This window comes from Lolium perenne, chromosome 5 (assembly GCF_019359855.2).
Source record: "Lolium perenne isolate Kyuss_39 chromosome 5, Kyuss_2.0, whole genome shotgun sequence".
In the NCBI taxonomy this organism is placed as follows: Eukaryota; Viridiplantae; Streptophyta; class Magnoliopsida; order Poales; family Poaceae; genus Lolium; species Lolium perenne.
The window spans coordinates 248,119,128-248,132,497 of NC_067248.2; positions in this window are offsets into that span (position 1 = coordinate 248,119,128).

Genomic DNA, 13,370 nt, shown 5'->3' on the forward strand with positions numbered 1-13,370 from the left:
ATCACTTGCCGCTTGCAAAAGCGCGTAGAAGATCTTGATCACGATCGGTTCCGGCGCCACGAACGGGCAGCACCTCCGTACTCGGTCACACGTTCGGTTGTTGATGAAGACGATGTCCACCTCCCCGTTCCAGCGGGCAGCGGAAGTAGTAGTTCCTCTTGAATCCGACAGCACGACGGCGTGGTGTCGGTGGCGGTGAAGAAGTCCGGCGGAGCTTCGCTAAGCTACGCGGGCAATATGGAGGAGAGGGGGGCGGCTAGGGTTTGGGAGGGGTGGCCGGCCACTCTATGGGGGGCGGCCAGCTTGTGGTCTTGGGGTGGCCGGCCCCCTCCCTTGGCCCCTCATTATATAGGTGGATCCCAAGTGTTGGTGTCCAAGTCTTCGAATAAGACCCGAAACCAAAACCTTCCATAAGAGGGGGAAACCTAGCCCAACTAGGACTCCCACCCAAAGGTGGGATTTCCACCTCCCATGTGGGAGGTGGCCGGCCCCTATGGTGGAGTCCACTTGGGACTCCACCCCATCTAGGGCTGGCCGGCCATGGAGGTGGAGTCCCATGTGGACTCCACCTTCCTTGGTGGTTTCTTCCGGACTTTTCTAGAACCTTCTAGAACCTTCCATAGAACCTTCCGCGACATTTTATTTCACATAAAATGACATCCTATATATGAATCTTATTCTGGGACCATTCCGGAACTCCTCGTGATGTCCGGGATCTCATCCAGGACTCCGAACAAATATTCGAACTCCATTCCATATTCAAGTACTACCATTTCAACATCCAACTTTAAGTGTGTCACCCTACGGTTCGTGAACTATGCGGACATGGTTGAGTACTCACTCCGACCAATAACCAATAGCGGGATCTGGAGATCCATAATGGCTCCCACATATTCAACGATGACTTTAGTGATCGAATGAACCATTCACATATATTACCAATTCCCTTTGTCTCGCGATATTTTACTTGTCCGAGGTTTGATCTTCGGTATCACTCTATACCTTGTTCAACCTCGTCTCCTGACAAGTACTCTTTTCTCGTACCGTGGTATGTGGTCTCTTATGAACTCATTCATATGCTTGCAAGACATTTAGACGACATTCCACCGAGAGGGCCCAGAGTATATCTATCCGTCATCGGGATGGACAAATCCCACTGTTGATCCATATGCCTCAACTCATACTTTCCGGATACTTAATCCCACCTTTATAGCCACCCATTTACGCAGTGGTGTTTGGTGTAATCAAAGTACCTTTCCGGTATAAGTGATTTACATGATCTCATGGTCATAAGGACTAGGTAACTATGTATCAAAAGCTTATAGCAAATAACTTAATGACGAGATCTTATGCTACGCTTAATTGGGTGTGTCCATTACATCATTCACACAATGACATAACCTTGTTATTAATAACATCCAATGTTCATGATTATGAAACTAATCATCCATTAATCAACAAGCTAGTTTAAGAGGCATACTAGGGACTTCTTGTTTGTCTACATATCACACATGTACTAATGTTTCGGTTAATACAATTCTAGCATGATATATAAACATTTATCATAAACATTAAGATATAAATAATAACCATTTTATTATTGCCTCTAGGGCATATCTCCTTCATTGCCTACAATCGGCAATTGCCCAGAATGTAACCAGAAGAAGGAGGAGGCAGCCAACGTGTCCGTGTTCCAACGCTTAGGGCCTCTCCCGCCTCGAAGCAAACACGCTGAGTCCCCTCGGATGGAAGATCTCGAGGATTTGGAAGACGAGGGAGAAGAAGAAGAAGACAGGTACCACCGGCCAAGGTGGTGCCCTGATGGACTCAGCCGTTCCCGAAAGCGTAGGGTCCAGCGATTGCGCGGCTTGGAGGAAGCCGAAAGGTTATACCTGCACACGCTAAGAAAGGCGCGGCCTGATCTGGCCGCGAAAATCCAGCGAACCCTAGATGAAGAGGGTCGACCACGGAAAATGGAGTGGCGCCCCAAGCAAAGGAAAGCCGATGATGAAACATCGGCTGGCACAAACATGGTGTTCGTCCTTCCGACGGGGCTTAGTGCCCCAGGATTACACGAGGCACCCAATTTGGACGACTGCGAGCACATCGACGTGACGAAGGGCAGGGTTAGGCTGGTCTTATCCACTGGCCTGACCGTGTAGCAAGAGCAATCCGATGAGCAAATGTGGCGAGGCCGATCCTTGGGATCGGCCCCCAAAGATATATGAAGGAAAATTACAAAACCTTCATTGAGCGCTTCGATTAATATGGAGGCCGATTCCAGCAATCGGCCAAAATTATCCTCACCACATGTTCTGCTTGTATGCAACGTCGATCTACTGGGCAGCGGTTTACGTCGGCTGATGAGTCAGGGAAAATCAACATTGGTCCTACCGAAGCCGACGTGCAAATACGGTGCCTTGGCTAAATTACAGAACCGATATCTGCAGTTCCCTGACAGATTCGGCTCGGGGGGCACCTAATCAGATGAACATGTGCAGAAGAACATGTGTGCAGTGAAACATTGGGGGCCGATTAGAAAAAATCGGCCAGTAAAAAAAAAAAATTCATAATGCACAGCCGATGCGTAGCCATCGACTCTAGTTCAATTACACAAGACCTACCGGCTATGTGCTCAAGGCCCAGATTTTCGCCAAGATGGTTTTCAGTTCGGCTTCAAGAGCTTCTGTTTCTCATGGTGGCTATCTCGGATTACCAGATTACCTGAGGTCAGGGCCTTTTTGTTTGACCTGTGCATCCTCGCCGGTATTCTCGCCTTGATTAAGGCTCGAGGGGCAGCTCGCCCTAAAAAATCTTTGCTCTGGAGAGCCGATTTTGTTGGAATCGGCCGGTTCTGCATTATAACTTGGAAGCTGACGGTGATACATTTGGCTGATTCATCACTGTTCTCGCCTTGGATGAGGCTTGGGGGGCAACTCGCCCGAAAGGTTCTTGGCTCCGGAGGGCCAATTTGGTTGGAATCGGCTGGCTCTACATCGCAACTGTCCTGAAGAGTGGTGCTTTTGTTACAGAGTTATCAGTTTCAGCATCCAAGCTGATTCAGCGACAGTTCCAGGGTTCTCTTAAAGACGCCTGTTCAAGACCAAATCGCCGGCCTGCTGCGTTCGGCTGTACCAAGTGCTATCGTCATCGGTGGAGCTGGCTAACTTGGAGGGATGACTGAGTTGGCATGTCTCGCAGATTGTCGTGAGAGACCGATGCGTTGCCATCAGTCATTGAGCATTGATTAGGCTAACAGTCGACAAAGTCAGATGAGGAAAAGTCGGCTAAATCAGCATAGAGGGCATCGGCAAAATCAAAGGAAGTTTTTCATTAATAATAAGATTTCTTACAAAGAAAAGCCGATTGTTCAACAAAAGGGAACAGATTACTACTGCTAATCCTATGCTAGTAGATCCCTACTCTAAGGGCTGTTGCTGTCTTCGCCGTCGCTGGGGTAGTTGCCGTCATTGCTACTGTCGACGAGTTCCTCGTTGCTGCTACTGTAACCTTCAGCGGAGGCTTCTTCCTCGTCATCGTCATCGTCCTCGTCTGACCAAGCCCAGCCCCGGATGCGTTTTGGCGGCGGTTCGTCGGAGGAGGTGTCGTCCTCCTGTTCCTTCTTCGTGTCGGAGGAGATGTCTTCGTCTTCGTCATCCTCTTCTTCTTCTTTGGTGATGGAGGTGAATTTACCCCGGAAGGGAGGGTCGTCGTCGTCGCTCTCCACCTCCAGTGCTCCGTCAATCAGGAACTGGAGGTCATCTTCCCCGTCAGTTAGAGGCATGGCCCCATCTGACCAGACGAGGTCCTCGCCCTCTGGCACGAAATCGAAGTCCCACTCCCGTTCGTCCCAATGCTTGGGAGCGCGCCTGTTGTACGCCTCCATCTGGTTGTGCCCTAGGATCGATTCGCTTGAGGAAGAGGATTGGAGAGAAACGGAAGAGGAGGAAGAGGACGACATGGCTATGGAAGGAGAGGGTTTTTTGGCTGACGGCTAATTTGGAGCAGGGGGGATGAAGAGATGAACTGTTCGATGCTGTAAATAAAAGGGGATAGAATAGAGATTTATTGCTCGAACAGTTTCCGAGGAGGTGGAGCCAAAAGTGTCAAATCGTGCAGAGAAGTTGAGAAGGCAAATCATCATGATGAGGAATACTGCGACGGTTCTGCTCTGCCACGACATGACCCTTCGAAGGAAAAACAGAGTGGTTTTGAAATTATCATTACCAAAACCAGGGGGGCATGTGTTATCACCAGATTTTGGCCAAATCAGGAGATGGGCCGTAAGGGAGATGGGCTTGGAAGATTACATGTGGAGGATCTCTGAAGCGGCCTTGCACGAAGAGTTTGGGCTAGATTGCCCGTGTATCTGTAATATAGTAGATCGCATCTTAGATTAAAAGATAGAGTTTTACCCGTGCACGGTTAGGTGCACGCCTAAATTAGAAAGTCCATTGGACTATAAATATGTATCTAGGGTTTATGAAATAAACAACAACCAACGTTCACCACAAATCAATCTCGGTGCATCGCCAACTCCTTCGTCTCGAGGGTTTCATCCGGTAAGCATCATGCTGCCTAGATCGCATCTTGCGATCTAGGCAGTATAAGCTTCTTTGTTGTTCATGCGTTGCTCGTACTGAAGCCTTTTTGATGGCGAGCAACGTAGTTATCTTAGATGTATTAGGGTTAGCATTGTTCTTCATATCATATGCTGTCGTAGTGCAACCCTTATACATCTAGCCGCCCTTACACCTATCTTAGGTGTAGGGACGGCACCCCGCTTGATCATTATTTAGTAGATCCGATCCGTTACGGTTGCTCCTTGTTCTTCAAGGATTAGTTTAATATCTGCAATAGTTAGGCCTTACAAAGGGTTGGAGGATCCAGCGACGCGTAGGGTGTCATTTGCTAGCCCTAGACAGGATGTTCCGAGGATCAACCTCGTGTTGGTTTTTAGGCCTTGTCTAGGACCGGCTTACGATCACCGTACGTGACCGCGAGGCCCAATCGTGAGTAGGATGATCCGATTATGCGGTGAAAACCCTAAATCGTCGTAGATCGCTTTAGCTTTATTTTGATCAAGCAGGACCACCATATATTCGTGCACCTCGTACGAATCATGGGTGGATCGGCTCCTTGAGCCGATTCACAGGATAACCTGAGAGCCGATCGAGGCTCGTATTTAATGTTTACGTGTATGCCATGCAGGAAACTAAGCGAGGCATCTCCATCACCTTCCTGACCAGGTATAGGTCAGGTGGCACGCCCTTGCACCAGCATCGGACGTGCGTACCAGAGGCTTTGCGGGCCGTCGCTCGGAGTGACCAGGGCCAGCCGCAGCCCTAAGTTGTTCCCGGCTCTACTGTGTTGCCCGTCGTTGCTCGCCGGTGGGTTTCTGACCGCAACACCTACCTCTTCAAAGGTAGAAGAAGGGGTATATATAGTGTCACTTGAATTCTGGCCGTTGCTCACTTGCCACGTCAGCAGATTCCTCGAGAAACCCGGTCAACCGGGCCTGGCGCCGGACAGGTCGGCGCAGGGGCTGGTCAGACCGGGCCAGGGACCGGACCGGCCGGTCCAAACCGGATCTGGGGCCGGATCCTGACCGGAGCAACTTCTTTGGCATACTGGACATCGTTCGGTTGGCTCAGGCGTGGGCGCCGGGGCGCCCGGTCCGACCGGGCCTGGGACCGGATCGGCCGTCCAAACCGGGCCGGCGACCGGACCCTGATCGGACGAGCGCCCGACCTTACTGGACTCCACCCGGTTGGCACCGGTCCTGGGGCCGGTCAGCGCCGTGCTGGCCGGTGCCAGGGCCGGTCTGACCGGGCTAGGGACCGGCCATTCTCTGAAAATCCTTTGTTGTTTTTTCATAGAAGTGGGGGGTCTCCCATTGCCTTCTTGTTCTATTGATACACCATTATATATCTTTGGCTAATACCTGGGAATCATCTTGTAGACATGTATTAGACCAAATACTCTAGCACGGTGTCATAGTTACCAAAATAATGGACAAGGGTAAAATACCCTTACATGTATGTTATTAAGAACTGCTAGTTTATGTGTGCACCGTCTGTTATGGTGCGGTAACTATGTATGGACTTGTTAGCCATGTGAACTTTAGCAATGGTAGCTATGTATGCACTGTACCAGTGTGCTACATGGTATGCAACACATTGTGTTTGCTTTTGCTGGTTCTTCACTTTGTTATAAGATAGGTGAAGTTATGGATGGCTAGAAAGTATTGTCAGCCTTTTTTATCTACCATGCATGTTTGTGTTGGAAAAATGGTAGTTCATAAATATTATCTTGTTTGCAAGGAAATGCTACTTCTAAAAAATTTATTATTTAAAAAATTGCTAGTTCAGTAATAATGACTTATGTACCAATTTGATCTCTGTCATTATGTTGTCAAATAATTTAAAAAACATAGTAGATAAGTTATATGAATGAATAGCAAGCCACTATGCGATGAGAATAGCAACCACCAATGTCATGAGAATAAAAAATAGTAGCAATTTCATATGTTATTTGTATCTGATATTTCATATGTGAATTTCAAAATTCGAATTTGTAAAGTTCATATACTAAAAATGTACAAAAGATGCATTGAAGGTTGGCAGGTCAACCCAACCTTGTATGTTTTAATTAATTTGTTTTCGAACTCTCCTTTATCAAAATATACTTGAAAGTATAGTGATTGAAATAAAATTGTAAACTTTATTTTTGAATGTTTTTTGAATAGTACTTTATATTACATGCAAGGGAGCATATAAAAAATTAGGATGAATTAGACATGGTAAAAAAAATCATTTTGTATACGACGGACCGTTAGGCCTAACATTTAGCCCCATTTTTAAAGCAAGTGATTTTTCGACCTCCTCCAAATCACGTCAAATTTTGCATACATTGTATGTAACACAAGAAAACATGAAATGTGACAATTTTTTCATTTTGAATATTTTGAATTACTAATTGATGCTCCATGGTTGGGAGGTGGCGAAACAAGGGTTTTAGGGTGAAAATGGGTCTACCTTGCTCTAAAATAGATCTAACCATCTTGGATGGGGCCAATATTTGGCACAACTGTGCATGGTGGGGTGCCGCACTCTTTCTAACTTGCTTTTTGTACGTTGGTTGTGTGTTGCATGGTGATCTCATGGTTGGGAGGTGCCGAAACAAGGGTTTTAGGGTGAAAATGGGTTTACCTTGCCCTAAAATAGATCTAACCACCTTGGATGGGTCCAGTATTTGGCACACTTTTGCATGGTGGGGTGCCCCACCATTTTTGTCTTGCTTTTTCTAGGTTGGTTGTTACTTTCACGGTGATCCCATGGTTGGGAGGTGGCGAAACAAGGGTTTTAGGGTCAAAATGGGTCTACCATGGCCTAAAATAGATCCAACCACCTTGAATGGGGCCAATATTTGGCATAGTTGTGCATGGTGGGGTGACCCACCCTTGATAACTTGATTTTTCTAGGTTGGTTGTTACTTTCATGGTGATCCCATGGCTGGGAGGTGACGAAACAAGGGTTTTAGGGTGAAAATGATGTTATGCGCACACCTGCCAAGGCTAGTGGGCTGAATGGTACTCCAGCAAAAAAGGCAATTGGCGATGGCACACCGGATAATCCATCATTGAAAATGCTAATGTGCCATCCGATTCTGAAATTGACCTTGACACAGTAACTATTAGCAAGTTCATATCTAAAGCAAAGGAAGATGAGTTGGCTGGGAAGAGGAAGCGAACAATTCCCAAAACATTTCAATGTCCCTATGCTCTAGACAGACGCACCAAGCGTCAAGTCCGTGGTTCATCCACAAAAGGTAGTTTATTTTTCCTATTTTTTAATATTCCCTGTCAAACATGTTGTATTTCCTAGGCCGTTTCATATGCATGCAGCTCTGAATTTCTATGATAAACTTGACCCAGATAAAAATGCAAACCCGGATGCATCAGCTGATTTGACGCCTAAACTAGTTGACGCGGCTATAGTCTTCCTCGAGCTTGCATCTCGGTTAGAACAGCATAAAAAAGAGTGTTTACCGGAGTGCAAGGGGCAATGAAGTTAACGCTGAACGTATTCGTGTAGTTCTGGACAAAAGATGGTTATCAGATGATGTAAGTACGTACAATACGTCTATTCCATACATTTAATATTTACATGTATGTTATTAGCATGAAATGTTATTATGTTTTTCGTAGGTCATAGATGCTTACATTGGGCATTTGGAGCTGCGTGTTGGGCATGATCGCTTCTTGTGTCCAGCATGGAGATCTAAATATCTAGTAGATCGGGCAAATGCCGGAGACAAACCCAAAGAATCCAGCAAGAACATGGATAGCGCGATGGTAAGATCTAGCGCGGTTGGTAGAGGGGTGGCAGAATACACCGTCCGTGACAAGGTACGTAATATATGTTTGTTATAAAATATTGTAGTGCTCTGCTAATAAACAAGCCATATGCCATCTCATTTTTTCATATGTTCTAATTTTTTGTAGGTTTATTTTCCACTCAACATTGGCAATACACACTGGACGACCGTTGTCATGCACACACCAAAGCAAGAATTTCACGTTCTCGACTCGCTTTATCCTCTAGAGTTTATGTTGGAGACTGTTGAGGCACTTGTAAGTGAAAAACAAATTGTCCACATTACTTGTAACACACTGAATTGTGCAAATTATCATAACTGTGATCTATCTACAATGGCGCCAAATTGCACAAGACATGCAAGTGGCCAACGAAGTGACGAGTGGAGATCATCCTGATGTTTCAAAGTGGCCGATATTAGAGTACGACATGCCGCAACAACATGACGGGTGAGTTAATGTTACACCAACTTAAGTTTATAATCAATACACAGGAGGGTTAAACTTATCGAGATTTTGCATTTGCAACAGGAACTCTTGTGGAGATTTTGCATTTGCAACAGGAACTCTTGTGGATTGTTTGTGATCGAATGCATGGAGCATTGGGATGGGGATCGGATGACTGAGAGATTTCACAGGTTTGTTAAAAATCGTCTGTATGTACACCCTTGGATTAACAAAAATGTGTTACATTTAACCCATATTTCGTAATATTTTATAGATCAAAGTTAATGCAAGGCGAAGACGATTCGTCGCTGAAATGATGTTATCACCTTCGAACATGTTAGAGTTGGTGAAAGAGAGAATTCGGTCCATCGCTTTCAGGATCAACAACAAGAAGACATATAAAAAGGAAGATTAAAGTTTGAGTGGTTAGGTTTTATTCCCGAAGAAGGTTTCCTGACCATGAATAGCTTTTTTCCTTCTATCAACTATGTTATGTTGTAAACTATTTGATATCATTTTGTTCAAGACATATGGCTATGCAATTATTTTGTTTGCTTAATAATATATTGTTGTTTCATGATTGATTCAGCTGCACATACAGACACACACCTACATTTTTGTTGATGATGTTTTCTTGATGATTTTTGCAGTTGCACACACACACTGAAACTAACATTTAAGCTACATACACAAACACAGTACCAATTCAGTAGCATTTTCGTTGAAGATTTTTTCAGCTGCACACACACGCTTTGCATTTGTAAAGGAACATACACCAACATAGTAGCCTTTTTTCAGCTACACACTCACACACACTAGCATTTTTTAGGTACACACATAAACACACTTGCATTTCTTATGATACCACATTTAATTTTTCATCCACACACACAAACACACTTGCATGATTTTTTGACATGACCACATCATTGGAAATAAAACCACTATAGTTGTTTCATGATTTTTTTCAGCTGCAAACACAGTAGCATTTTTTCATCTCGACATTACCAATTACACACCTGACTAATTTGAATCTGTTGCAAATAAAACAACTATTTCAAATGCATGCATATTATTCCTACTACTAACCCAAACATTGCAACACACATTGTTGCTAGAAAGCAAATAATATTGTCCTTAGACTTCAACACTTTTCTCTGCATTTTTAATTGTATCTTCAAGGTATTTTCTTTTTCTTCATTTTCGTTCAGCACCTTGTTGATCTTCTCGGATAGTTTCCCTATCACATATCTTTCTCTTCCTTTCCATTCACCGTCAACCCACTCTACATATGCGCATGTATGTATTCCCTGAAAGAAAACATAGCATATGAAAACATACCATATGAAATAATGTTCACACATGAAATTATATGGTTTCAAAAGATACCTCATATGGACAACCCAAAAACCGTCTTCAGTGTCGCAACCGTCTTTGCAAACACGCCGAGCAGGGTACACCGAGTGGCCACACCTGTTCTTTGTGTTGTGCTCAATACTGTAGTACAATGGATCATACTCATACTGCGGCAAAACATCAACAAACTGAACCATTCCTTCGTCATCATCCTATATTTCAACATATCAGATCATGGGTTATGGAAGAATTAAAAAAAACAGCAAATAATCACGTACTAACCAGATCAACTAGGGTATGTGCTACCGCAGTCTTCATCTTCCCTCTGTTGTAATGCACAACAGATGTAAGCTTCGCCCATCCGTGGCCGCCGTCGATAGGATCCGCTCTATCCGATGAGTTCGGGAGCGCGTGCAACCGCCGATCACCCCCGCGGTGAGACATAGCCACCACAGACGAACCCTAACGGCGAGTTAGGGTACACGTTGTTAAATAGAAAGGCTTTATATTTAATTGGGCCGCCAATTGTATCGGCCCAAGACATGGCTATACCCAACCAACTAAAGCTCCACCTCCACGCATGGAAATTTTTTCTTGGTTTATTATTTTAACATCATGTACGAAAGATAATTCTTTGTGTTCTCACAAATTTCTAATGGAATCGAAAATATTACGAGTTATTGTGAAACATTATAGGAAAAAATAAAACTATAGTACAGAGAACCAACATCAAAGCAAACACTAATCTAGAAAAAAGTGAAGAAAAAATCAGGATTCATAAAAGAGAAGCCACCCGCTACAAATCAGCTTTACAAGAATTGAGGTAATTGACTCATAAAAAGATAACATAGTATAGTACAAATCACTCATAAAACATAATAAACACAGCTATCCTTCCATGATTATTGAAGTTCAGCAAAAGAACAGAGAAATTCACATTAAAAGAGAGAGGTAGTTAAAATAGTCGCGACGATTACATAGATAAGCACAAAAGACACCAGAGTGAACATATCCACCACTTTACAAATAGTAGGTTCATAATATGAAACTTAAACCCCTACATCTTACTAGAACTATATAAAAAAGTACGTCACCTAATCACTCGATCACATCAACAGACATAAAAAAGCATGCCCTCCATCTTGAAGAACAAACACAGGACTAACTGGCCAGCCACCAAGTTATTGTTAACACAGAATTCACTCCAACCCGACTTAAACCTAATTCTGCCATCAATATATGGATGTGTAGTAGACAGCATGGCTGCCATCATCATCCTCGCCCCTCAGAAAGTAGATGTCATCACTACGGCGAACGTCAAGAACAGATACAATAGTCTTCGGGATACGCTGTGATATAAGTAAAAAAATAACACATCAAAAAGGCAATCATACAAAAATGACCAGAATAAAACAAATATCAAGGAAATTACCACTGCATTGGATGCAACATCATATGTAGATAGGCGATGTACAAAAACACCGCAAAGGCCCAGACCACGGTCGTAAACACGGTTGTTGATATTGATGATCTCAGAATTTTTAAGTTCAACAGTTTTGGAGATAAAAATGGATTTAGCATCTCCTTGAAAATAAAAAAAACTTCTGCAGAAAAAAATAATGAGAGAAAATTTCGTCAGAAAAAGAACAGTTTGTCGAACACAAATAACAGATGAACAAAAAAGTCACAACAAATTACCTTTGAATAATTCCTTGGAGTAATCTTCAATGTCTAGTGCAGTAACAAACACATTTCCTTCTTCCTCTATGATATCAAATCTTATCTTCTCATTCAGATGCATATCATAATCAGTGAGGAATTTGTTGTAGTTAGGACCGAAAATACGAGTCTTTTTTTTCCATCTTGTCCAACAGAAAATTATAAACACCACTGTCCCCACACTCAACAGTCAAGGCTTTACCAGTAGACTTGTTGATATACTTCCTAACATAGCAAGGGATGTTCTGGAAAAATTAAAGTTCACATTAGTAATCTTACAAACCTATTTTCCCTGCATATCATATTTACATGCCTGGCAAATTAAGATTGTGGATACTAGATAAAAATGCAAATATGCTGGTTGTGTGAAGCTATCTCATTTCACATTGTCTACATTATTGTCTATAATCAACACCACAATTTGCCGCAAAGAATAAAGCTAGCAAACCTAAAATAGCCAACCACCAAAATTTTCTTTATTGAAATATATGTGCTATAATACAAAACAATCAGTTCTTCTATCCACCAAATGATACTGATGTATAACAACAATAGTCACACACTGATGATGTTTCTTCAATCAGAAAATGAAATGGGGAATGAATTCTAAATACACCAGTAACACAACAAGCATATCAAAATAACTTACAGAGTATTCTTGAAAGTTTGTACGCAGAGTAATGCAGAAGAACTCTGCGTCCTTCAGCTTCATGTGGCAACCACCTCCACGGTTTCCTCAGAATGGAAACTTCATCTAATATATGAATACAAAATTATTATAAAGGATACAAATGGGAATATCTAAATTCAAACAAGAAACCATATTCATCAAATGAACAACACTCTTAAGTTCACTGAAAACAAAATAAAATAGGATAATTTCTCTGCATACCAAAAAAGAGGTACACAAATAATAAAGACAACAAGTATTATACAAGTTTTTTTTCATTACTGCACTCCATACAGAAACAACTGAACTCTATTTAGGTACATCTTAATGCTTAGTTTACTACATTGTTCATATTGTTACTAAAAAAATCCTAAACCATTATAAAGTAGAAAAAATATCAATTAGACTCAAACCCTAAAGTTACAATCTAATTAAGAATTCATGCACACCATAATTACTAGAAAGAAATGCATACAAAGAACAACTCCATTAGGACCCAGCATAAATAATAGGGATAGAAAAGTAGGGGAAAATAATACATAAACAAAGACAAAAAACAAGTACAAGAAAAAGACCACACCAGTAGGACCACACAACACGTGCACATACAAAAAAAATGACTTCCAGATCTGGGTGGTGGATAGAAAAGGAAAGAAAAAAATAAGACTTCCTCTGACAAGGAATTGATGAAAAGCCTCACAGTGACTAGATCGAGTACTAAAACTAACAAATCTGGTTGGATTTACCTTGTTCCCTTCTCTGCAACCGCCGGTTCAGACGGCCACCTCCACAAGCTCCGTC